General features: G+C 47.3%; 1 protein-coding gene across 1 annotated transcript in view; it reads left to right on the plus strand.

Annotated features, from left to right (window-relative positions):
• The first annotated feature begins 12,593 nt into the window (after positions 1–12,593).
• CDC20 (cell division cycle 20) overlaps positions 12,594–25,790 on the plus strand; it is a 251,137-nt gene continuing 237,940 nt past the window's right edge. The window contains 1 exon segment of the mRNA XM_030207534.1: positions 12,594–12,697. The gene's annotated coding sequence lies outside the window, so the exon portion shown is untranslated.

Consider the following 25,790-nt stretch of genomic DNA (forward strand, 5'->3'; position numbering starts at 1 on the left):
ATTCTTGAGTGTGAACTTGAGATGAGTGTATATGGCTGGAGTGAAAGAGGCTGATTAGGGAGGGAGGGGGATTGGAGGAGGAGGGAGGTTAGGGGGGTGAAGGGGGGGTTTCATTAATAATGGGGGTTAGGGGTGTTTGGGTTAAAACCTGATAAACATTGAAATTCAGTTTCACACTTCTTGGCAAGTGTTTAACAAGTTTGATCTATCTGTGGACAGTTAATCTATTGTTGTATTGTAAAGTGCTGATTAGTTTTGTACTGTATCAACAAATTTCAATAAAGACTTTTACAAATTAAAAAAAATATATATTTCAAGACTACTCAGCAACCCTGGCAACGCGGCGCCGAGCCTTCACGCAGGCCTGCACTCGCTTAGTGGAAAAGAAACAAAGATTTATACTTCAATATCCAGCAACTTTGAGGATTCAAACGAGTAATGGATGGAAATCTTTCACAAAAGCAGAGGCCGCCCTGGGTTGGATAAATTCTGCAGAAGGAGGATCGTGACTTGTTTGATCGAAACCTAGAGGTGGCTAAAAGCACAAGGGGAATGCAGCCGGCAGAAGACAATACCTTGGACTGTGGCAGTTGCAAAGGACAAAACTCTGTTAAGTTCCAACTGTCAGATAAGTAAAAAATAGAATGTTAAAAGGTTTATTAATGTTAACGGGAACAAGGGAGAATCAATGTAAAGATTTTGGGGGAGGGGGCGGGGTACCGGGAGCATCAAACGGACCTGCGTGTGAGATGTCAAACACGCTAGAAAAGGTAAAGCAAGAAGGAAGGGATATTAGGACAGGGGGGTGGTTAGAGAGAGGGGAGGGAAGGGAAGGGAGGGACAATCTATGCCAGGTTTCATGGGGTATTATATAGCAGCTAAGGGATTATATAGCAGCTAAGGGATACAGAGTCAAACACAAGGTGGACACCAAGCTAGAAGGTGAAGGGTCTAGGCTGGGAGACCCAGAGCCTTGGAGGTGGTTAAGGGTTTGCCCTCGCCCCTATGTTTATAAAGGCAATGGCTAGACCAACAAAGGTACGCCTGGTATCCTGGAATGTGTCGGGGATAACCTCCCCAGTAAAAAGATCTAAAATATTGGCCCATCTAAAGAAACATAGTGCGACAATAGCATGCTTGCAAGAAACCAAGCTTACGGATATAGAACATCAAAAATTAAAACAACAATGGGTGGGAGATTGTTACTACTCATTAGCAGGAGTCCGCAGAGGGGGAGTGGCAATACTTATAAAACGAGGCATATCCAGGCTAGTAGAAAAAGATAAAGAGGGAAGATATGTATTGATACACTTAAATTACTTACGGCAAGAGTACTACATATGTGGAATTTATGGGCCAAACACAAGGGATCCAAAATTCTTACACACTTTGGTACAATTAGGACTCAAATATGACACAGCCCCATGGATATTAATGGGTGACTTTAACCAGGTCCTGGATCCCAGTATGGATCGATCAGTGGCAATGGCCTGGGGAGCGATGCGAAGGGGTAAGGGAATGGACTACCTATGTAAAATGTTAGAACTAGTGGACCCCTGGCGCCTTCTGCACCCAACACGAGATTACACACATCTCTCCAAAGTGCACCGATCCTGGTCACAGATAGACTATATACTGGTAGCTACCAAATTATTCCCAACAGTGCTTGAAGCAGAGGTGGGCTTGATGGCAATATCTGACCACACGTTAATTTGGGTGGAGCTAACAATGGGTTCATCGGTAGAACAATATAGACGCTGGAGATTCCCAGCTTATCTGTCAAACAACCCAGAATTTCGTGTGTTCTTAGAGAAGAAATGGGAAATGTATACAGATACAAACAAACAACACCAAGACACGCTGGGGCTGTTTTGGGAAGCTTCAAAGGCAGTTATCCGGGGGTATATCATTGGCTATGTAGCAGGCAGAAACAAAAAAATAGCACAGGGAATCATACAGCTAGAACGTCAATATACACATTCAAAAAGAAAACACCAACAAAACCTAACTAGGGCCCACTACGAGCAAATGATGGCAGACCTGGCAGGCCTTAACTCCTTAATCCATGAAAGAACGCAAAAGTACCTGACACATAGACGATTTCAGTATTATAAATTTGGGAACCAGAGCGGGAAATTGCTAGCAAGAATGGCACGGGTATGGGCTGGGCAGACCTTCGTTCACACATTAAAGGCCACAGATGGTACTAGAAAACATAAGCCAGTAGAAATTTTACAGCTATTCCAGGACTATTTCACTGGGATATACAAAGCAGAACCAGAGGCGGAGGGCACAATGATCCAAGATTATTTGGAGGACTCAGGGATGCCACAGCTCCTGCCGGAAATGAGAACCCAACTGAATGCCCCGCTAAGTCTGCAGGAAGTGAAAAAGGTAATCGTAGCCCTTTCAGGGGGAACGAGCCCAGGGATAGACGGGTTTTCAACAGAATATTACAAAATGATGGCTCATAGAGTACTGATACCCCTAACAGAATATTTTGAAGAGGCCATAGAACAAGGAAAACTATTCCCCAGAACAAATGAAGTGCTCATAACCCTGCTGCCTAAACCAGGGAAATCTCAGGAAGATCTGGAAGCATATAGACCAATTTCCCTACTAAATGTAGATCTTAAAATACTAGCCAGAGTACTTGCAGACTGTTTGGCACTACACCTCCCACATGTCATAGCAGATCACCAAGTGGACTTTGTGAGGGGACGACACCCAGGCCTCAATGTCTGTAGAGCATTGTTGTCATTGGCTGTTGGAGACTCATTTTTTTTTTCTTACATTTGTACCCCGTGCTTTCCTACTCATGGCAGGCTCAATGTGGCTTACATGGGGCAATGGAGGGTTAAGTGACTTGCCCAGAGTCACAAGGAGCTGCCTGTGCCTGAAGTGGGAATTTAACTCAGTTCCTCAGGACCAAAGTCCACCACCCTAACCACTAGGCCACTCCTCCACTCCTCCTCATTATTACTGGCAAGTTTAGATGCAGCCAAAGCCTTTGACAAAGTGAGATGGGGATACTTGTTTGAAGTGCTAAACTATATGGGCATGGAAGGATGGTACCTCAGAGCAGTGTCTGCCCTTTATGCAGAACCAACAGCATATATAGTGGTAAATGGCATGGTATCTGCAGCGTTTCCAGTACAAAGGGGCACAAGGCAGGGATGTCCCCTGTCACCTCTACTTTTTGTTACTATATATAGAACCTTTTCTACGTACGGTGGGGAAGAATGCTGAAATTGCAGGGGTGGCAATTCTGGGGTTACCAACTAAAATATTAGCCTTCGCTGATGACATACTGCTCACATTGACAGACCCACAAAACTCTCTACCTAATTTATTAGAAGCAGTGGAGGAATTTAGTTACCTTTCAGGCTTTGTATTAAACAAACAAAAATCGGTAGCACTATCGAATAAATGAGAAATAAAAGCACAATGGGCGGGGCCATTCCCACTACAATGGAGCACAGACAAAATCAAATATTTGGGAGTATACCTTTCCCCGCACCTAGATCAAATACATAAAATCAACTTAGAGCCTTTGCGAGAGATGACAAAACCAAATCTATTAATGTGGCAAAAGCTGGCCTTATCGCTCTTCGGTAGAATTGCAATCTACAATATGATTATAGTGCCAAAGTGGACATATGTAGTGCAAGTGTTGTCACTATTCTTAACACGTAAAGATGAACTAGATCTTTATAAACTGCTCAAATAGTTTTTATGGAACGGGAAACGAGCTCGAGTCAATATGCAACAAACATATCTGACAAGAGCCAAGGGAGGGTTGGGAGCTCTCAGTGTTAAATGGATATCGGTGGCAGGATGCATGTGGCACATAGCAGATTGGTTTAGAGGGACAATACATTTTACATACCCAGAAGCAGAGTGTAGGATGCTAGGAGAGGTGCATTTTAGCTATTGGCTACACGCGGGGCCCAATAAAGTAACAACACCAACACATTTCAAACCATTGCTCCTTCCCCTTCAGAGGGCATGGGTATGGCTAAATAAACTCCTGGGCCTCGATGGGAAAGTCTCACCTTTTCTGCCGATTGGTGGCAACATGGATTTCCCAGTGGGAAGCTCCTCTCTAACATTTTGTAAATGGAGGGCGGCAGGCATTTTCTTCTTATTTCAGGTCTTGCGGAAGGATGGAACGTTGAGGTCTCAGGAGGAAATGCGAGACTGTCAGGGGATGGGGATAAGAGATTTTTTGGCATATGAACAACTGAAACATTATATAAGGTCCCTCCCTGGGCCATTGCTACAGTCTAAAGTGCGAGAACAAATGACAGAGGTTTATGATTTAGAGGCCCAGAAATCAGTACCATTGAAGTATTATCACTTACAGATAAGAGAAGCTATGCCTACAGCACACTATCAAAAACTGACACAGAATTGGGAAAGGGAACTGGGTTGTAGCCTAGGGAATAATGTGATACAGGCCTGTTTGCAGTCATGTTACAAGAAATTTGAGGCTAGTGAAATACGGGAAACGCAATATAAATTCCTGATGCGACTCTATATATCACCACACAGGGCATTTAAGGCAACATTGAGGCCGCAAGATGACCGCTCAAAGTGTAAGGGGCGAGGAGCACACTTAGGCCATATGTTTTGGCACTGCCCACCAGTATTGAAATTTTGGTCCCAAATGTGTATACATGTATCAAAGATGTGGACGATTCAATGGAAAAGCCATCCAAGGCTATTACTTGAGGAATTTATAAATCAAGGGCCCAGCAGGGCTGGCCTTCGACATTTCCAGAGGCGATCAGTGATGATGGGGAAAAAGACAATACTTAAACTGTGGTTGCAAGAGGAAGAGCCTTCTGTCCAACTTTGGAGAGCATACATGATCTCACTCAGTGCAATGGAAAGAAAGGAGGCGCCAGACTTAGCGACACCAAAAGGCGAATTGTATCTGCAATGCTGGATGCCCTTTTTGAACACGTTAACACCTCGAGCACGCAGTAGAGTACTCAATGGATAATAAATAACGAGTAGAAACCTGGTGTAGGGGAAAAAAGGGGAAGGGAGGGAAGGGATGGGGGGGGGGGGGAATTTAAAAAAATGTATGATGATGGCTATAAAGCAAAGAGAATCAATATTATGGTTTGTGGAATTGGATACTACAATGTGAATTTGTATTATGTTGGTTGGTGTTATACTTTTGTCATCAATAAAAATATTTAAAAAAAAACCCCAAAACTGTCAGGAATCAGGATGAGGGAAAAGCTGCCCGGCGTTTAAACCTTAAGTCGCAGCGATGGCTCACCTCCAGCCTTTCCCTTCTCGCTCAGTGTCCCGCCCTCGCGGAAACAGGAAATACCTCATCAGAGGAAGGCGAGACACTGAGCGAGAAGGGAAAGGCTGGTGCGGAGGTGAGCCGTCGCTGTGACTTAAAAAGGTTTAAACGCTGGGCGGCCATGGCAGGAATGGAAAGGTCGGGGAGCTGAGGGCGGCGGCGGAGGAAAAGGCGAGGAAAGGTCACAGCTTGGCTTCCCCAAGCCTCTTATACGGGGCGCCTATGGACCAGATAGAAGAGATAAGAGTTGTCAGTTTTGGCACAGTATAACTTATCACAAGGACAAAATATAAGAAAACCAAAGGAGTGCATTTGGGGCTTATAGTTATAGCCCATTTATGCTTAAACAAAAGAGGTCTGCATGAAACAAAATATGTATTTTTATTTTGACATAAAACCACTTGTCCCTGGTTTTATAAGTATAATAATCCATTTATACGTCTAAAATGTAAACTTCCAGACAATAGAGGAAGATGTGATTCCATGTGCCCCAATGCAAGGAATGTTTAATTTTTACTTCTAATCTTTGTAACACCAGGCTTCCCAAGGCAGATTACAACAGTTCAGATGAACCCATCCGGAAACAGAATATCCTCACTGAAATGTGGCCACAGTGTACTTATTTATTTATTTAGATTTTAGTGTAGAAAATGAGCGCAAAATACAGAGTTTAAAATTGCTGTTTCTACCAGCTATAATTTTTTAAAGCTGTTTTAGTGATATTCAGTTGTTATTTCATGATATTTATATCTACACATGGGAAGTTTTCAAATAAATTAAAAAGCTGGCCAATAAAAAATCTTTTGTGCTCCACCTTTTAAGGCACTGCCTATCCAACTGAAACAGCATTTTAGACTTGTTACAATAAAGAACGACAAGGTGGATGCAGCAGCTCACAGGTTTGCTTGTTTTTTGAGTGTATGGCAATGACGGCTGCACGGGGGAGTGGAAACAGAGATTAACGAAATTGGCTTTCTCTCTTACAGTGGACTAGATAGACTCACTTCCACTCCTGTCTATTAAACCTCCTGGAAGCAGCTCAAAGGTTTGCTCGCTTTGTTTTGGGTGTACTAGATATGACGGCTACGCGGGAGAGTGGAAACAGAGATTAGACTCACTTCCACTCCTGTCTATTAAACCTCCTTGCAGCAGTTCATAGGTTTGCTTGCTTTGTTTTGAGTGAATGGGGATGATGGCTACGCTGGGCAGGGGAAACTTAGATTGTCCTAATTGGCCTCCTTTCTCACAGTGGACTAGACAGGCTCACTTCCACTCCTGTCTATTAGACCTCCTTGCAGCAGTTCATAGGTTTGCTTGCTTTGTTTTGAGTGTACTAGAGATGACAGCTAAGCGGGGGAGTGGAAACAGAGATTAGGCTCACTTCCACTCCTGTCTATTAAACCTCCTTGCCGCAGCTCATAGGTTTGCTTGCTTTGTTTTGAGTGTACTAGATATGACGGCTACGCGGGGGAGTGGAAACAGAGATTAGGCTCACTTCCACTCCTGTCTATTAAACCTCCTTGCAGCAGTTCATAGGTTTGCTTGCTTTGTTTTGAGTGTACTAGAGATGACAGCTAAGCGGGGGAGTGGAAACAGAGATTAGGCTCACTTCCACTCCTGTCTATTAAACCTCCTTGCAGCAGTTCATAGGTTTGCTTGCTTTGTTTTGAGTGTACTAGATATGACGGCTGCGTGGGGGAGTGGAAACAGAGATTAGGCTCACTTCCACTCCTGTCTATTAAACCTCCTTGCAGCAGCTCATAGGTTTGCTTGCTTTGTTTTGAGTGTACTAGATATGACGGCTACGCGGGGGAGTGGAAACAGAGATTAGGCTCACTTCCACTCCTGTCTATTAAACCTCCTTGCAGCAGCTCATAGGTTTGCTTGCTTTGTTTTGAGTGTACTAGATATGACGGCTGCGTGGGGGAGTGGAAACAGAGATTAGGCTCACTTCCACTCCTGTCTATTAAACCTCCTTGCAGCAGTTCATAGGTTTGCTTGCTTTGTTTTGAGTGTACTAGATATGACAGCTAAGCGGGGGAGTGGAAACAGAGATTAGGCTCACTTCCACTCCAGTCTATTAAACCTCTTTGCAGCAGCTCATAGGTTTGCTTGCTTTGTTTTGAGTGTACTAGATATGACGGCTGTGTGAGGGAGTGGAAACAGAGATTAACCAATTCAGCTTCCTCGCTTACAGTGGACTAGATAGACTCACTTCCACTCCTGTCTATTAAACCTCCTTGCAGCAGTTCATAGGTTTGCTTGCTTTGTTTTGAGTGTACTAGATATGACGGCTACGCGGGGGAGTGGAAACAGAGATTAGGCTCACTTCCACTCCTGTCTATTAAACCTCCTTGCAGCAGTTCATAGGTTTGCTTGCTTTGTTTTGAGTGTACTAGAGATGACAGCTAAGCGGGGGAGTGGAAACAGAGATTAGGCTCACTTCCACTCCTGTCTATTAAACCTCCTTGCCGCAGCTCATAGGTTTGCTTGCTTTGTTTTGAGTGTACTAGATATGACGGCTACGCGGGGGAGTGGAAACAGAGATTAGGCTCACTTCCACTCCTGTCTATTAACCTCCTTGCAGCAGTTCATAGGTTTGCTTGCTTTGTTTTGAGTGTACTAGATATGACGGCTACGCGGGGGAGTGGAAACAGAGATTAGGCTCACTTCCACTCCTGTCTATTAAACCTCCTTGCAGCAGACACTTGAGCGCGCAGTCCACAGCCGCTGCCTTGATTTTCTCTCCTCTCATGCCATCCTTGATCCGCTTCAATCCGGTTTTCGCCCTCTTCACTCGACAGAAACAGCACTTTCTAAAGTCTGTAATGTCCTGTTCCTTGCCAAATCCAGAGGCCACTACTCCATCCTCATCCTCCTGGATCTATCCGCTGCTTTTGACACTGTCAATCATGACTTACTTCTTGCCACACTGTCCTCATTTGGGTTCCAGGGCTCTGTCCTCTCCTGGTTCTCCTCCTATCTCTCCCACCGCACCTTCAAAGTTCACTCTCATGGATCTTCCTCCACCCCCATCCCCTTATCTGTTGGTGTTCCCCAGGGATCGGTCCTTGGACCCCTCTCTTCTCAATCTACACCTCTTCCCTGGGCTCCCTGATCTCATCTCATGGTTTCCAGTATCATCTCTATGCTGATGACACCCAACTGTATCTCTCCACACCAGACATCACCGCGGAGACCCAGGCAAAGGTATCGGCCTGCTTATCCGACATTGCTGCCTGGATGTCCAACCGCCACCTGAAACTGAACATGTCCAAGACCGAGCTTATCGTCTTTCCACCAAAACCCACTTCTCCTCTTCCTCCACTTTCTATCTCAGTTGATAACACCCTCATCCTCCCCGTCTCATCTGCCCGCAACCTCGGAGTCATCTTTGACTCCTCTCTTTCCTTCTCTGCGCATATCCAGCAGATAGCCAAGACCTGTCGCTTCTTCCTCTTTAACATCAGCAAAATTCGCCCTTTCCTCTCTGAACACACCACCCGAACTCTCGTCCACGCTCTCATTACCTCTCGCCTGGACTACTGCAACTTACTCCTCACCGGCCTCCCACTTAGCCATCTATCCCCCCTTCAGTCTGTTCAGAACTCTGCTGCACGTCTCATATTCCGCCAGAACCGATATACTCATATCACCCCTCTCCTCAGGTCACTTCACTGGCTTCCGATCAGATACCGCATTCAATTCAAGCTTCTCCTTCTTACCTACAAATGCACTCAGTCTGCTGCCCCTCACTACCTCTCTACCCTCATCTCCCCTTACGTTCCCGCCCGTAACCTCCGTTCACAGGATAAATCCCTCCTCTCAGTACCCTTCTCCACCACCGCCAACTCCAGGCTCCGCTCATTCTGCCTCGCCTCACCCTATGCTTGGAACAACCTTCCTGAACCCTTACGCCAAGCCCCCTCCCTGCCCATCTTCAAGTCTTTGCTTAAAGCCCACCTCTTCAATGCTGCGTTCGGCACCTAACCCTTACCGTTCAGTGAATCCAGACTGCCCCAATTTGACTGCCCCGATCGGACCGACCGTTCACTTGTCTATTAGATTGTAAGCTCTTTGAGCAGGGACTGTCTCTCTTTGTTAAATTGTACAGCGCTGCGTAACCCTAGTAGCGCTCTAGAAATGTTAAGTAGTAGTAGTAGTTCATAGGTTTGCTTGCTTTGTTTTGAGTGTACTAGATATGACGGCTACGCGGGGGAGTGGAAACAGAGATTAGGCTCACTTCCACTCCTGTCTATTAAACCTCCTTGCAGCAGTTCATAGGTTTGCTTGCTTTGTTTTGAGTGAATGGGGATGACGGCTGCGCTGGGCAGGGGAAACTTAGATTGTCCTAATTGGCCTCCTTTCTCACAGTGGACTAGACAGGCTCACTTCCACTCCTGTCTATTAAACCTCCTTGCAGCAGTTCATAGGTTTGCTTGCTTTGTTTTGAGTGTACTAGAGATGACAGCTAAGCGGGGGAGTGGAAACAGAGATTAGGCTCACTTCCACTCCTGTCTATTAAACCTCCTTGCAGCAGTTCATAGGTTTGCTTGCTTTGTTTTGAGTGTACTAGATATGACGGCTGCGTGGGGGAGTGGAAACAGAGATTAGGCTCACTTCCACTCCTGTCTATTAAACCTCCTTGCAGCAGCTCATAGGTTTGCTTGCTTTGTTTTGAGTGTACTAGATATGACGGCTGCGTGGGGGAGTGGAAACAGAGATTAGGCTCACTTCCACTCCTGTCTATTAAACCACCATGCAGCAGCTCATAGGTTTGCTTGCTTTGTTTTGAGTGTACTAGATATGACGGCTACGCGGGGGAGTGGAAACAGAGATTAGGCTCACTTCCACTCCTGTCTATTAAACCTCCTTGCAGCAGCTCATAGGTTTGCTTGCTTTGTTTTGAGTGTACTAGATATGACGGCTACGCGGGGGAGTGGAAACAGAGATTAGGCTCACTTCCACTCCTGTCTATTAAACCACCATACAGCAGCTCGTAGGTTTGCTTGCTTTGTTTTGAGTGTACTGGATGACGGCTGCTCAGGGGTAGTAGAAACAGAGATTTACCAAATTGGCTTCCTCGCTTACAGTGGACTAGATAGACTCACTTCCACTCCTGTCTATTAAACCACCATGCAGCAGCTCATAGGTTTGCTTGCTTTGTTTTGAGTGTACTAGATATGACGGCTGTGTGAGGGAGTGGAAACAGAGATTAACCAATTCAGCTTCCTCGCTTACAGTGGACTAGATAGACTCACTTCCACTCCTGTCTATTAAACCTCCTTGCAGCAGCTCATAGGTTTGCTTGCTTTGTTTTGAGTGTACTGGATGACGGCTGCTCAGGGGTAGTAGAAATAGAGACTAACCAAATTGGCTTCCTTGCTTACAGTGGACTAGACAGGCTCACTTCCACTCCTGTCTATTAGACCTCCTTGCAGCAGATAATAGGTTTGCTTGCTTTGTTTTGAGTGTACTGGATGACGGCTGCTCAGGGGTAGTAGAAATAGAGACTAACCAAATTGGCTTCCTTGCTTACAGTGGACTAGACAGGCTCACTTCCACTCCTGTCTATTAAACCTCCTTGCAGCAGCTCATAGGTTTGCTTGCTTTGTTTTGAGTGTACTAGATATGACGGCTGCGTGGGGGAGTGGAAACAGAGATTAGGCTCACTTCCACTCCTGTCTATTAAACCACCATGCAGCAGCTCATAGGTTTGCTTGCTTTGTTTTGAGTGTACTAGATATGACGGCTACGCGGGGGAGTGGAAACAGAGATTAGGCTCACTTCCACTCCTGTCTATTAAACCACCATACAGCAGCTCGTAGGTTTGCTTGCTTTGTTTTGAGTGTACTGGATGACGGCTGCTCAGGGGTAGTAGAAACAGAGATTTACCAAATTGGCTTCCTCGCTTACAGTGGACTAGATAGACTCACTTCCACTCCTGTCTATTAAACCACCATGCAGCAGCTCATAGGTTTGCTTGCTTTGTTTTGAGTGTACTAGATATGACGGCTGTGTGAGGGAGTGGAAACAGAGATTAACCAATTCAGCTTCCTCGCTTACAGTGGACTAGATAGACTCACTTCCACTCCTGTCTATTAAACCTCCTTGCAGCAGCTCATAGGTTTGCTTGCTTTGTTTTGAGTGTACTGGATGACGGCTGCTCAGGGGTAGTAGAAATAGAGACTAACCAAATTGGCTTCCTTGCTTACAGTGGACTAGACAGGCTCACTTCCACTCCTGTCTATTAGACCTCCTTGCAGCAGCTCATAGGTTTGCTTTTTTTGTTTTGAGTGTACTGGATGACAGCTGCGTGGGGGAGTGGAAATAGAGATTAACCAAATTGGCTTCCTCGCTTACAGTGGACTAGATAGGCTCACTTCCACTCCTGTCTATTAGACCTCCTTGCAGCAGCTCAAAGGTTTGTTTGCTTTGTTTTGAGTGTACTAGATATGACGGCTGTGTGAGGGAGTGGAAACAGAGATTAACCAAATTGGCTTCCTCGCTTACAGTGGACTAGATAGGCTCACTTCCACTCTTGTCTATTAGACCTCGTTTCAGCAGTTCATAGGTTTGCTTGCGTTGAGTGTATGGCAATGACGGCTGTGCTAGGGCGTGGAAAGGGAAATGAACCACAATGGCTTAATTGCTTACAGTGGACTGATATGCTGTCTTCCTTTCCTCATTGGTCCCTTATTTCTTCTAAGAATCTTTTGCTATTGTTTTGGGTGAATTAAAACAGTGTCAAGCTCTGCCTACTGGCTTGAGCTCATATAATAAACTAGATGGATTCACTTCGTGTCCTGTTCATCCAATCTCCTTGGACAGGACTGGGGAGGAAGAGAGATGACGTCAAGTGGGTTGGATAGGACTAGGGAGGGTGGGGGAGGGGATCAGGTGGAAGTGCGTTGGGAGGAGGGGACTGGTTGGGGTTTCCTCTTTCCACACACACTGCCTCCAGCTTTTTATTTGCTCACTGAAACGTCATAAAAAGGTGTCTGTTAATCTCTGACTGCCCAAAGCCAAGATGGCCACCGTCCGCGGTTCGTCCCTTTAACGTACGTAGTTTAAAGCACGTCCGTCCAATCCCCTTTAGAAGCGCCACGTTCGTTCTTTAACCTGCCACAGAGATTGGTTCCACCTTTTCTTTCTGCGACGACTTAGCCAATGAAATTGTGGAGACCAGTGGAGCCCGCCTCTTTTTGTCCTCAGCCAATAGAAGTGCTCGTTCACAGGCGATGGTGACTAGCAACGGCTCAGGGGGGCGTTTGTGTTTGAGACTGAGAGAGTGAGCGAGAGAGAGAGGGAGGGCGCGAGCGAGGCGCGGAATTTAAAACTGCGCGTGCGTAGAACTTCCTGAAGCTGTGTGAGGTGAGTATTAAGGCTGTCTTCTTTATTCCTTTGATTTTAATTCTAGTTTACGTTTATTCCCCCTCAAACGTGTGACCTGAGGAGATTCTTAATCTCTTCCCCCATCTGTTGTATCCTCTTAAATGTGTGAGTCTCTGAGGAGAGTCTAATCCCCCTCCCCCTCCCCCATTGACTGGGGACCTGGGAACCCAAACTGTACAGGAGCTTCAGTTGCTCCTGTTCTATACAGTTCAAACTCCTCACTCTGCTTAGGGTTACCATAGGTCCTACAGGATTTTTAATTTTTAGGGCAATGGCCTCTTTTTCTTTTATGTGCCTATGACCAACACACCTCTACCCACATAATGAGAGAAACCATCTTTGGCTTATTAGTCAGTCTGGACACATGGGAATGCTAAAGAGAGAAAAGGCATTGCTGATCCCTTCTCTGTTCCCCTGCTGGTTGAATCTGTCAAATGAATTTTGTTAGTGCAAGGTGATTTTATGCATATGTCATGCAAAGACTCAGAAGCCAGCCAAAGAGATATGCGCTCTTATAAGTAGGCTCAGGCTCAGACTCAGTCGAACTCAAATCCAGAAGTTCTTGAAAAGTAGAATGTCTGTTTCTGTAATGTACGTAAGTCATTGTTTGATGTGTGTTCATTAACTACAATTAAATATTTTTTTTTAGCAAAGGTAGCAACCATTTTTATTTTTTCTGTCCTCTTTTTTTTTTTTTGTCTCTGAAAATATGGTAACCCTAACTCTGCTGCCCCTCACTACCTGTTCACCCTCATCTCTCCCTACACTCCTTCCCAGGCACTCCCTTCACTAGGCAAATCTCTCCTAATTGCACCCTTCTCCTCCATCACTAACTCCAGACTCCGTTCCTTTTATCTCACCACACCTTATGCCTGGAATGGGCTTTTGAGTCCTTACTCAAAACCCATCTCTTCTCCCTTGCTTTTGGCGCCTAACCACCTTCCCCATTCATGATACACTGACTACATAGTTTGTTACCTTTAGATTGTAAGCTCTCTTGAGCAGGGACTGTCCTTCCCCCATTTTTTAACTTGTACAGCGCTGCGTAACCCTAGTAGCGCTATAGAAATGCTAAGTAGTAGTAGTGGAATGGGCTTCCTGTGCCGTTACGTCTAGCTCCATCCCTGGCCGCCTTCAAATCCGGGCTAAAGGCCTACCTGTTTGATGCTGCTTTCGACTCCTAAAGTTACGAGCAAGTCCCATTTCCCTATGTGTCTGTCTGCCCTGTCCTTATACTACTACTACTTAACAACTACCCTTATTTATCCTGTCTGTCCTGATTTAGATTGTAAGCTCTTTTGAGCAGGGACTGTCTTCATGTTCAATTGTGAAGCGCTGCGTACGACTGGTAGCACTATAGAAATGATTTGTAGTAGTAGTACAATTACACCTTGAGCCCTTTCCTGGTCGGTGACTCCTTACATCACATAGCTACTACTACTATAAATTACTTCTATAGCGCTACCAGTCGTATGCAGTGCTTCACAATTGAACGTGAAGAAAAGACAGTCCCCGCTCAAAAGAGCTTACAATCTAAATCAGGACAAACAAGGGATAAAAGGGTAGGACAGACAGGACACATAGGGAAAAGGGACTATTGAAGACAAGATAAGGTTACGAGCAAGTGACAACTTAGGAATCAAAAGCACCATCAAACAGGTAGGCCTTTAGCCCAGATTTGAAGGCGGCCAGGGATGAAGCTTGACACAATGGCTCCGGGAGTCTATTCCAGACATAAGGTGCGGCGAGATAAAAGGAACGGAGTCTGGAGTTAGCGATGGAGGAGAAGGGTGCAATTAGGAGAGATTTGCCTAGTGAAGGGAGTGCCTGGGAAGGAGTGTAGGGAGAGATGAGGGTGGAGAGGTAGTGAGGGGCAGCAGAGTGAATGCACTTATAGGTCAATAAGAGGAGCTTAAACTGTATATGGAAACGGATAGGGAGCCAGTGAAGTGACTTCAGATTAGAAGAGGGCTGATTTGGGCATAGTGACTTTGGCGAAATATTAATCTTGCAGCAGAATTTTGAACAGACTGAAGAGGAGAGAGATGGCTGACTGGAAGACCGGTGAGAAATTGTCAGGTATAATGCCTTTGTATCGCTCCATGGTGCGACTGCACCTCGAATATTGTGTTCAATTCTGGTGGCCTCATCTCAAAAAAGATATAGTGGAATTAGAAAAGGTGCAGAGAAGGGCGATGAAAATGATAAAGGGGATGGGACAACTTCCTTATGAGGAAAGGCTAAAGTGACTAGGGCTCTTCAGCTTGGAGAAAAGGCGGCTGAGGGGAGATTTTTTTTTTTTTTTGTTTTGTTACATTTGTACCCCGCGCTTTCCCACTCATGGCAGGCTCAATGCGGCTTACATGGGGCAATGGAGGGTTTAATATCGAGAAGACGCATCTTCATGGTCAGGAAGGAGAAGAACGGAACAGGTAGACTGTTCAAGGTAACAATGGGAATATTACAACACAGAGTGCTACCACAAGGAGAGCGAGAGGGGTACTGGCTGGGATGCCCCCATCGCTTACTAAGAGCAGGTACCAATTTGGGATATTTTTTGAACCAATGACATCACGTAATGTGACCTGGAATGTGGGTGGCATTTCCTCACCAATAAAAAGACAAAAGATACTTCAGACACTCCATAAACAAAAGGTAGCAATGGCCTTCCTTCAAGAGCCACATTTGAATGCTAAAGAACATAAAAACTGTTGAAACATAAATGGACTTGGGGAAAATCCACTATTTCTGGGATCAGCAGTATAAAATGTTTTGTACTTTTGGGGATCTTGCCAGGTATTTGTACTTTTGGGGATCTTGCCAGGTATTTGTGACCTGGATGTTGGGCTTGATGGACCTTTGGTCTTTCCCAGTATGGCAATACATATTGTTATATGTTAAAAACCAAGCACACAAATCTCACACTTCACTCAATAACTCATTCTCCCGACATACTTAATATCCATATATACACTATCTTTGATAAACCATAAATAAATGCAATATTTTCAAATGGCACAGTATGTGGATGAAGATTAAGAGTCTCTGTACTTATCTCAACAGTTCTCTCATTTGAAGATGACAGTGTAAAATATACATCCTGAAAAATGAATCTTCCTTGCCCAAGTCATTGCATTCATGCACAGCAGACTCAAAACACCTTGAAAATATATTCCACAGTTGTCTTGGCTGAATCTTCATGCTCCAAAAAATTATTCCACAGTCCATATCCAACCAAATACAATATATTGTCCATAAGGTTGCAGCAGAGATACATAACCACAGACCACCTTGACCCTACACTGTCCGTGTTTCGCTCAACCGAGCGTCATCAGGGGTCAGTTACCTAAAACATAACACAAATCACCGTGATACACCCACTACTACACACAGACCCTCACATACACATCTTTAACACACAAAATGAACACCTGAAACACTCCCTGCCACTCCCATGCCATGCAGTGGGTCCGTCAGCATGTGTGTGGAGTGTCTCGGGAATGAGATCTTTAAATATGCGTAACTCTGCACAATAAGCCAATCAATTTCTCTGTACAGGACCATAATATTCCAATTGAAAATCATGTGCTTTTCCCTCCTTACTAACATTAGATATTGACCCTCCTTGGGGCTACCACCTGATATCTAATATAATAATTTGCTCCTCCAACATTCCAATGTGTCTCACTGGGATTGTAACCACCTGCTGACATCACTCCTCCAACGTTCCAATGTGTTTCACTGGGATTGTAACCACCTGCTGACGTCCCTCCTCCAACGTCCTCCGTCCCCCCTCCCTCTCAGTTCCATGGGACCCTGGAACTGGGAGGGAGGGACGGGGACACTGGAACTCAGAGGGGGCAGGGGAGAGATGCTGCACATGGATGGAGGGGGCAGGGCACAGAGGACGTTGCCTGCATATGGATGAATGCAGGGGAGGGAGGGGACCCTGAAACTCGGAGGGAGGCAGGAGGGGACAACCCTGGAACTCGGAGGCAGGGAGTGAGGGGACGACCCTGGAACTCGGAGAGAGGGAGGGGGACAACAACCCTGGAATTAGGAGGGAGGGAAGGAGAGACGACCCTGGAACTCGGAGGGAGGGGGGGACCCTGGCACACACACACACTCACAGACACACTCGCACCCAGTCTCCCTCACTCTCTGTCACACACACACATTCACTCTCTCTCTCTCACACAGTCTCTCAAACATACATACTCCGAGGAAAACCTTGCTAGCGCCCGTTTCGTTTGTCAGAAACGAGCCTTTTTTACTAGTAAAACTATAAATCTTAAATCCTGAACCCCATATCCTGCCTGCAACCAATGGGACACACGGGGAGCTTCAGTGCATTGGAAACATGGAGGTATATTTTCAAAACACTTAGCCTTCCAAAGTTTCATAGGTTTCTATGGAACTTTGGAAGGCTAAGTGTTTTGAAAATATGCCTCTATAGGTTACTAAGATGTTGAGCAATCTGAAATTTAATCCTACGAGTAGTCTGCCCAATATATCATAACTCGCATGGACAATATACCCCATACAAACACAAATCAGTATTTCCATGAAAAAAGTCTCTCCTCCAAATTCCTCCCTCTAGTGACGGTAAACATTGGCATCTGTTGAAATTGTGTGTGCCTAGCTAACATCATGCAATGTTTTCTAATAATCTGCATAACCCATTTGGACACTTGTGTATATGGCAAGACACACATGTAAGACACAGAGTGCATGTCACCAAAGCAGACAAACCATTCCTGCTGAAATTATAAGCTCTCTTTACCGCCCTACATAGCACCCTGGACGGATACCACCATTGTTTAAAGCAAGCTAACGTTGCCCCCGCTTGTTCCTGAAATTCCAGACGGGAGCTACAAAGTCTGCGAATATGCAGAAATTGTCTTCCCGGAATACTATCTTTCAGACTCTGGATGGTGGCTGCGATAATGCAATACAGCATTCCGATCTGTATCCTTTTGGTATGAGCACATGACAAATCGACCACCCGTCCAACATATATTCATATCCAGAAAGTTCACACTTGAACCTCCCACATGATAACATTTTATATTAACTTCTGTAGAATTCAAATATTCAGTGAACTGGGTCAACACAGACACACTCCCCTTCCATATAAGGAGAACATCATTAACCCACAACGTCTGAAAAAAAGAAAGAAGGATATACAAGTCCTCAAATTGGGACATATGCAAACATGCTACCATGGGGGCAACAGTGGCCCCCCATGGCAACACTCTTGATCTGGTGGAAAAATTGATGTTCAAACATGAAAAGTTATTGCATATTACCAACTTCGCCATCTACTACTACTACTATTTAGCATTTCTATAGCGCTACAAGGCGTACGCAGCGCTGCACAAACATAGAAGAAAGACAGTCCCTGCTCAAAGAGCTTACAATCTGACAAAAAATAAATAAAGTAAGCATATCAAATCAATTAATGTGAACGGGAAGGAAGAGAGGAGGGTAGGTGGAGGCGAGTGGTTACAAGTGGTTACGAGTCAAAAGCAATGTTAAAGAGGTGGGCTTTCAGTCTAGATTTAAAGGTGGCCAAGGATGGGGCAAGACGTAGGGGCTCAGGAAGTTTATTCCAGGCGTAGGGTGCAGCGAGACAGAAGGCGCGAAGTCTGGAGTTGGCAGTAGTGGAGAAGGGAACAGATAGAAGGATTTATCCATGGATCGGAGTGCACGGGAAGGGGTGTAGGGAAGGACGAGTGTGGAGAGATACTGGGGAGCAGCAGAGTGAGTACATTTATAGGTTAGTAGAAGAAGTTTGAACAGGATGCGAAAACGGATAGGGAGCCAGTGAAGGGTCTTGAGGAGAGGGGTAGTATGAGTAAAGCGACCCTGGCGGAAGACGAGACGGGCAGCAGAGTTTTGATCCGACTGGAGAGGGGAGAGGTGACTAAGTGGGAGGCCAGCAAGAAGCAGATTGCAATAGTCTAAACGAGAGGTGACAAGGGTGTGGATGAGGGTTTTGGTAGAGTGCTTGGAAAGAAAGGGGTGGATTTTACGGATGTTGTAAAGAAAGAAAAGACAGGTCTTGGCGATCTGCTGGATAGGAGCAGAGAAGGCGAGAGAAGAGTCAAAGATGACCCCAAGGTTTCGAGCTGAGGAGACAGGGAGAATGAGAGAGCCATCAACAGAAACAGAAAACGGGGGGAGCGGGGAGGTGGGTTTGGGGGGGGGGGGGGGAAATGAGAAGCTCGGTTTTGGTCATATTTAATTTCAGGTGGCGTTGAGACATCTAGACAGCAATGTCAGACAAGCACGCTGAAACTTTGATTTGGATGCAAGGTGAGATATCAGGGGTAGAAAGGTAGATTTGGGAGTCATCAGCATAGAGATGGTAGGAAAAGCCATGGGATGAGATTAATGAACCAAGGGAAGAAGTGTAGATAGAAAAGAGGAGGGGACCAAGAACAGAACCCTGAGGTACGCCGACAGGCAGAGGGATAGAAGTAGAAGAGGATCCACCAGAGTGAACACTAAAGGTGCGGAGGGAGAGGTAGGAAGAGAACCAGGAAAGGACAGAGCCCTGGAATCCAAGTGAGGACAGGGTATCGAGAAGTATGCTGTGATCGACAGTGTCAAAAGCAGCGGAAAGATCAAGAAGAAAGAGGATGGAATATTGACCTCTGGATTTAGCCAGTAATAGGTCATTGGAGACTTTAGTAAGCGCAGTTTCGGTTGAGTGGAGAGGGCGAAAACCAGATTGTAATGGGTCAAGAATAGCATGTGAGGAGAGAAAATCAAGGCAGCGGTGGTGAACAGCACGCTCAAGTAATTTGGAGAGAAAAGGAAGGAGGGAGATGGGTCGGTAATTAGAGGGACAAGTAGGGTCGAATGAAGGCTTCTTAAGGAGAGGTGTGACCACAGCATGTTTAAAGGCAGCAGGGACAGTCGCAGTGGAAAGTGAGAGGTTGAGAATGTGACAGATAAAAGGAATAAGAGCAGGAGAGATGGCATTAAGAAGGTGGGTGGGAATGGGATCAGAGGAACAGGTGGTACATTTTGAGGAAGAAAGGAGAAGTGTAGTTTCCTCAATAGTAACTTCAGGAAAGGAGGAAAGGGAATGAGGGGAAGGAGAGAGAGGGGAACGGACTAGTGGAGGGAGAGCTGGTGAGGTAGAGAAAGCAAGGTTTATCTTTTAACCTTGTTGTGAAAGAATTCAGCAAGGGTCTGAGGAGATAATGAAGGGGGAGTTGGGGGAGGGGGCACCTTGAGGAGAGAGTTCAATGTGGTGAAGAGAAGTCGAGGATTAGAGCCAAGAGAGTTGGTCAGTTGGATATAATAATCCTGTTTGGCACGTAAAAGAGCAGATTGGAAGGAGGTCAGCATGAACTTAAAGTGTAAGAAATCAGCAAGGGCCCGAGATTTCCGCCAGAGGCGTTCGGCGGAGCGGGTACAGGAATGTAGGTAGCGGATATTAGAAGTCAGCCAAGGTTGGGGTTTTGTACGCTTTACAGGGCGGGTCATCAAAGGTGCAAGAGTGTCTAAGGCAGAGGATAGAGTATTGTTGTAAGAAGAAACAGCCTCGTTGACAGACGTGGATGGTGCCACAGTACAGATGAGGTTTGAAACATGGGAGGATAGAGATGAAGGGTCAATATCGTGAAGATTCCTAGATAAATTAGATAAGATAGGACAGGACTGGGAGGGAGGAGATTTAAGTGTGAAAGTTATAAGATGGTGATCAGAGGAGGGAAGATCAGAGGCAAGGAAATTAGAGGGTGAACAGTTGGAGGAGAAGATGAGATCAAGACAGTGACCATTTTGATGAGTGGGGGAGGTAGAGCATAGTTGGAGATTAAAGGAGGACGTTAAAGCGAGTAACTTGGAAATATAAGAGTTGGAAGGATCATTAGCAGGAATATTAAAGTCACCAAGGATGAGAGAGGGGGAGGAAGGATCATGGAAGAAGGCAAGCCAGGCGTCAAAGTCGCTGAGAAAGGATGAAAGGGACTTATCAGGGGGACGATAAATGACCACTATTTGAAGAGGCAGAGGAGAGAAAAGGCGGATAGAGTGGACTTCAAAGGAGGAAAAACAGTGAGATTGAGGTGGAAAAAGGGGTTGAAATGTGGAGGAGGGAGAGAGAAGTAGTCCAACACCGCCCCCACGGCCAGCAGGGCGAGGAGTATGTGAAAATAGATAACCGCCATGGCACAGGGCTGCGACTGAAGCAGAGTCATCAGGGCAGAGCCAGGTTTCTGTTATGGCGAGCAGATGGAGGTGACGCGAGATAAAGAGGTCCTGGATATAGGCGAGTTTGTTACAGATAGAGGGAGCATTCCATAGGGCGCAAGAGAAGGGCAGAGAAGAGGAGGGGAGTAGAGAAATAGAGATGAGGTTAGAAAGGTCGCGGTGAGATCTGTAGAGTTGGGATAATAGTTGGTGAGGGGGGCCAGGATTGGGATTGATGTCACCGGCTGAGAGTAAGAGAGGAGAGTAGAAGAGGTGTGGCCACGAAGGCGTCGAAGGCGAGAGGTATTTAGGTGGAATGGGGAAGGCAAAATGGACGGAAGAAAGAGGCGGAGATTAAAAGCCAAGAGGGAGGAAGAGGGTAGGAGAGAAGGTGAGGTGATGAAGTCGATAGATGGGCAGTGAGTTCCTGTAGCGGAGAGAGATAGGGGGTGAGGGAAAAGGTTAGGAAGGGACAGGGCTAGGAAGAGAATGTGAATAGGGGCCATAAATGACTGAGGTACTTTAGCAACTGGGAAGAAGATTAGATGTAAAGAGAAAATGCCCACCTAGAGCGGAGGCCCTGAGTGGATCGGAGTGGACCTGGGTGTCACACCGGAGAAGGCTGTAAGGATATGCAGATGAGCTGCAAGTCCTCCAAAGCACCTGAAAGGCAGCTGGTGGTAGAGCTGGGCACCTCTCAGCTGAGGAAAGGCTTACCAGGGGTTAGGCCGAAGCCAGCATTCCTCCCCCTGAGGGTCGCCTGATCCTAGCCAAAAAGCACCTGAAAACTGTGCACTTGGAGCAAGGGCCCTGGGAAGATCGGGGTGGAACTGGAGTCACCCCGGATACAGCTATGAGGAAATGCAGAAGGGCTGCAAGTCATCCACAGCACCTGGTGGGAGAGCTGGGCACCTAGAGCGGAGGCCCTGAGTGGATCGGAGTGGGACCTGGATGTCACCCGGAGAAGGCTGTAAGGATATGCAGATGAGCTGCAAGTCCTCCACAGCACCTGAAAGGCAGCCGGTGGTAGAGCTGCCATCTCCTGCAACAAAGACACCATATCCTCTGACAAAGATAAAGTAGTAAACAAATGTCCCAACATCTCAACTGCCGCCCTCTGGGGTATGTTCGTATGGTGTGTGATACTTCATGTGTATACCTGACCTTGATTTGTCACCATTTTCAGGGTCACACGTTTAGGGGATTAGAGGTGGGGGGGGGGGGAGGTGTCTCCTCAGATCACACATTTAGGGGGTTACTTAAAACTTAGAATTCCTAGTCATCAAGCAGATGAATCCATTACGAGTGGGTTGTGTCCATCAACCAGCAGGGGGAGATAGAGAGCACTGAAAAACCATTGTGCCTCATGGCCAGCTAGTTCCATCTGCCTCTCCAGTATTCTCTATCTCCCCAGCAGGGTGGTCGCAGCTTATTCAGCTCCTTCAGAAAATCTGCCTGGGGTGGCTCCTGTGCTGTTGCCAGTTGTACAGTTGTAGCAGGGGTGTTGTGGCTGGTAGTGCCCACTTTAAAGGCACATAGGTTTGCCCTTTCCCTGCCTTACCTGACCCCCGATGTGGATGTAGACACATAGGCAAGTCCTGTCCCTGTCTTTGCCCACACTGTGGATGCAGGCACATAGGTTCGCCCTTTCACTGCCTTTCCCACGCTACTGATCCTCCGGAGTGGAAAATTTGCCTCTTGTGTTGCTGCCTCTAACTTTCCTCACAGCGTAAAAAAAAAAAAAAAAAGCGTCGCGCTAGAAGCGCTGTGATATCAGAAAAGAGGTTTTCTTCTGATTGTGCTGTGGATAGGAGCTCTGTGGACTCGATCTGGGGAGGTAAGAGCATTTGGTAGCTCCTTCGGGGAGGGCCCGCGTTCGGGATGATTTTGGCGTGAATCCGCCATTTTGAATTTCCCGCCGTTTTTGGCGATGGCTGCGGAGGTTCTAAAGTGCTGTTCCTGTTGTGGCAAGCGCAGATCAGCAGCAGGGCTCTGTAAATCGTGCTCTTCTGACGTCAGAGCCGGCCCGAGCATGGCGAGCGAGGTTGCTTCCCGCTCCGTGGAGCTGGCAGTGGGAGTCATTTTGGAACAGCATGGCACGACCCCCACTGAGGCGGAGGGGTGTGAGCCTGGAGGAGAGCCTTGAATGGAGGCTAATATGAGAGCCATTTCCCCCGGACTGGAACCGGGAGGCCAGGGTGAGCCATTCTCCCCTGAATTTGTTTTGCTGCTGCATAAAGCATTTATGTTAAAAAGAGCTCTCCCGCAGGGGTCTCAATCGGCCCGGCTGCCTGTGTCCCCTCCAGTAGAGCCTGGCCTTGAATTACTGTCAGGTGCGTTTTCTCCTGACAGATGGCCGCAGGACAAGCGCAGAAGGGTGGATTCCCCTTCAGAGAGTGGTGCACACCCGGTTCCTTCCCCCCCCCCCCCTCCCCCGTGGTCGGGATGTTTGGAGCCTGAGGGGTCTGGCAGGCCCTCGTGGTCTGGAGAGCCAGAGGAAGGCGCAGGATTGCCACTGGATCCGGATGATCCTTCTGCGGTGAGGATTTTCCACCGCGATGAGCTGCCAGTGCTTATTTCTAATGCACTGCAGGCCCTCTCTATTGAAGATCCTGCGAGTGCTGAGCTCTCCTCTGCTAATCCGAGGATGACAAGTACTAAGAAGCCTGCTCGAGCCTTTCCTTTGCATGACTCCATCCAAGAGCTTATTTCAGCTCAATGGGCTGACCCCGAGTGGCCTTTGAAAGTTGCCAGGGCTATGGGGCAATTTATACCCTCTAAGTGAGGAGAATTTGGCGTGCCTAGCTGTGCCTAAAGTGGATGCCCTAGTCACAGCTGTGACAAAGAGAACTACCCTCCCAGTTGAAGGAGGACTTGCCCTGAAGGGCATGCAGGACCGACACCTTGAATCAGCTATAAAGCGGTCTTTTGAGATTTCAGGCCTATCCTAACGGGCGTCTGCATGCAGCTGTTACGCTGCCCGAGCCTGCCTTGCTTGGTTATAACAGGCAGTGGAACAGCCCGGAGATGGCGCGGAGCCCCTTGCGGAGTTGGCACCGTGGATGGAGTTGGCCTTGTCTTTCTTGGCTGACGCACTTTATGATCTGGTCAGAGCTTCGGCTAAACAGATGGCTGTGGCGGCTCGCCGCCTGTTGTGGCTACGGCATTGGGCGGCTGTGACATGGCCTCTAAGCAAAGGTTGGTGAAGTTGCCCTTTCAAGTCCTTCCATTTGGTGAGGAGCTGGAGAACATTGTTAAAGGCCTGGGGGATGCTAAACCCCAGCGCTTACCCGAGGACAGGCCGCGGCCTTTCTCCAAGGGTCATGCGGTTCCTTCCTCTTACAGACCTCGCTTCAGAGAAGCTCGAAGGTACCGCCCGGGGCGTTCTGCTGGGTTCACTTCTCGTGCCCGTTTTCAGCAGAGGAACTCCTTTCGCTCGGACAAGCGTTCCGCAGCAGCTGGCTCAAGGCCTGGAGTTCAAGGGCGACCCTCTCAATGATGGTGCGCCGGCCCTCTCCTCGCTCCCTGTTATAGGAAGACGACTTTCCCTCTTTCATGAGGAGTGGGCCAAGATTTCCTCAGATCAGTGGGTCTTGGACCTGATCAGAGATGGCTACAGAATAGAATTCAATGCCCCGATAAGAGAAGGGTTTGTGGAGTCCCAATGCGGTTCTGCCGCCAAACGGGCGGCGGTACAGGAGACCTTACAAGGCTTGATTCACCTAGAGGCGGTGTGCCCGGTGCCTCCCGCCGAACATGGCTCTGGCTGTTACTCCATTTACTTTGTGGTGCCGCGAAAAGGAGGGTCTTTTCGGCCAATCCTAGACTTAAAAGAAGTCAACAAGTCTCTGAGAGTGCGGCATTTTCACATGGAAACCCTGCGCTCCGTCATTACGGCGGTACAGCCAGGAGAGTTTCTCACGTCTTTGGACCTGAAAGAAGCTTACTTGTACATTCCAATTTGGCCCTCGCACCAGAGGTTTCTGCGTTTTGTGGTGATGGGAAAACATTTCCAGTTTTGGGCTTTGCCTTTTGGCCTCGCCACAGCTCCCCGAACCTTTTCAAAGGTAATGGTGGTAGTAGCTGCCTTTCTCAGGCGAGAGGGTATCCGGGTTCACCCGTACCTAGACGACTGACTCATCAGAGCGGACTCTGCAGAAGAGAGTCGTCATGTTACAGCCAGAGTGGTCTCAGTTCTGCAATCTCTGGGCTGGGTCGTCAATTTAGCCAAAAGTCACCTGACCCCCTCTCAATCTCTAGAATATTTGGCGGTCCGGTTCGACACAGCCTCGGGGTATGTATACCTACCCGAGCAAAGCTGGTGCAAGCTTCAGAACCAGGTCCGTCTGGTCCTGAGGATGCTTCGCCCGTGAGCTTGGGACATTGTCCAGCTGTTGGGTCGATGACGGCCACTTTAGAAGTGGTGCCATGGGCGAGAGCGCACCTGAGACCTCTGCGGTGTTTCCTGCTTCAACGATGGTCTCCCATATCTCATGATTATCAATGCAGACTCATGTGGCTCCCTGCAACCCGGCTCAGTATGGAGCGGTGGCTCTCAGACAGCATGCTGCGGCGAGGAATGCTGCTAGCGCTCCCCGATTGGTGCCTGGTGGTAACAGATGCCAGCCTGAAGGGCTGGGGTGCACATTGCCGGGGAAGGCATGCCCAGGGTCTGGACACCCGAGGAGTCGGCGTGGTCCATCAATCGCTTGGAGTTGAAAGCGATATTTCAGGCGCTTCTGGCCTTTCAATTCACCCAGGAAGGATTGGCTGTCAGAGTTCTGTCGGACATCACGGCAGCAGTGGCCTACATAAATCGACAAGGCGGCACTCAGTGTCAAGCAGAGGCCGCTCAGATATGCCA

This window comes from Microcaecilia unicolor, chromosome 6 (assembly GCF_901765095.1).
Source record: "Microcaecilia unicolor chromosome 6, aMicUni1.1, whole genome shotgun sequence".
Taxonomy (NCBI): Eukaryota; Metazoa; Chordata; class Amphibia; order Gymnophiona; family Siphonopidae; genus Microcaecilia; species Microcaecilia unicolor.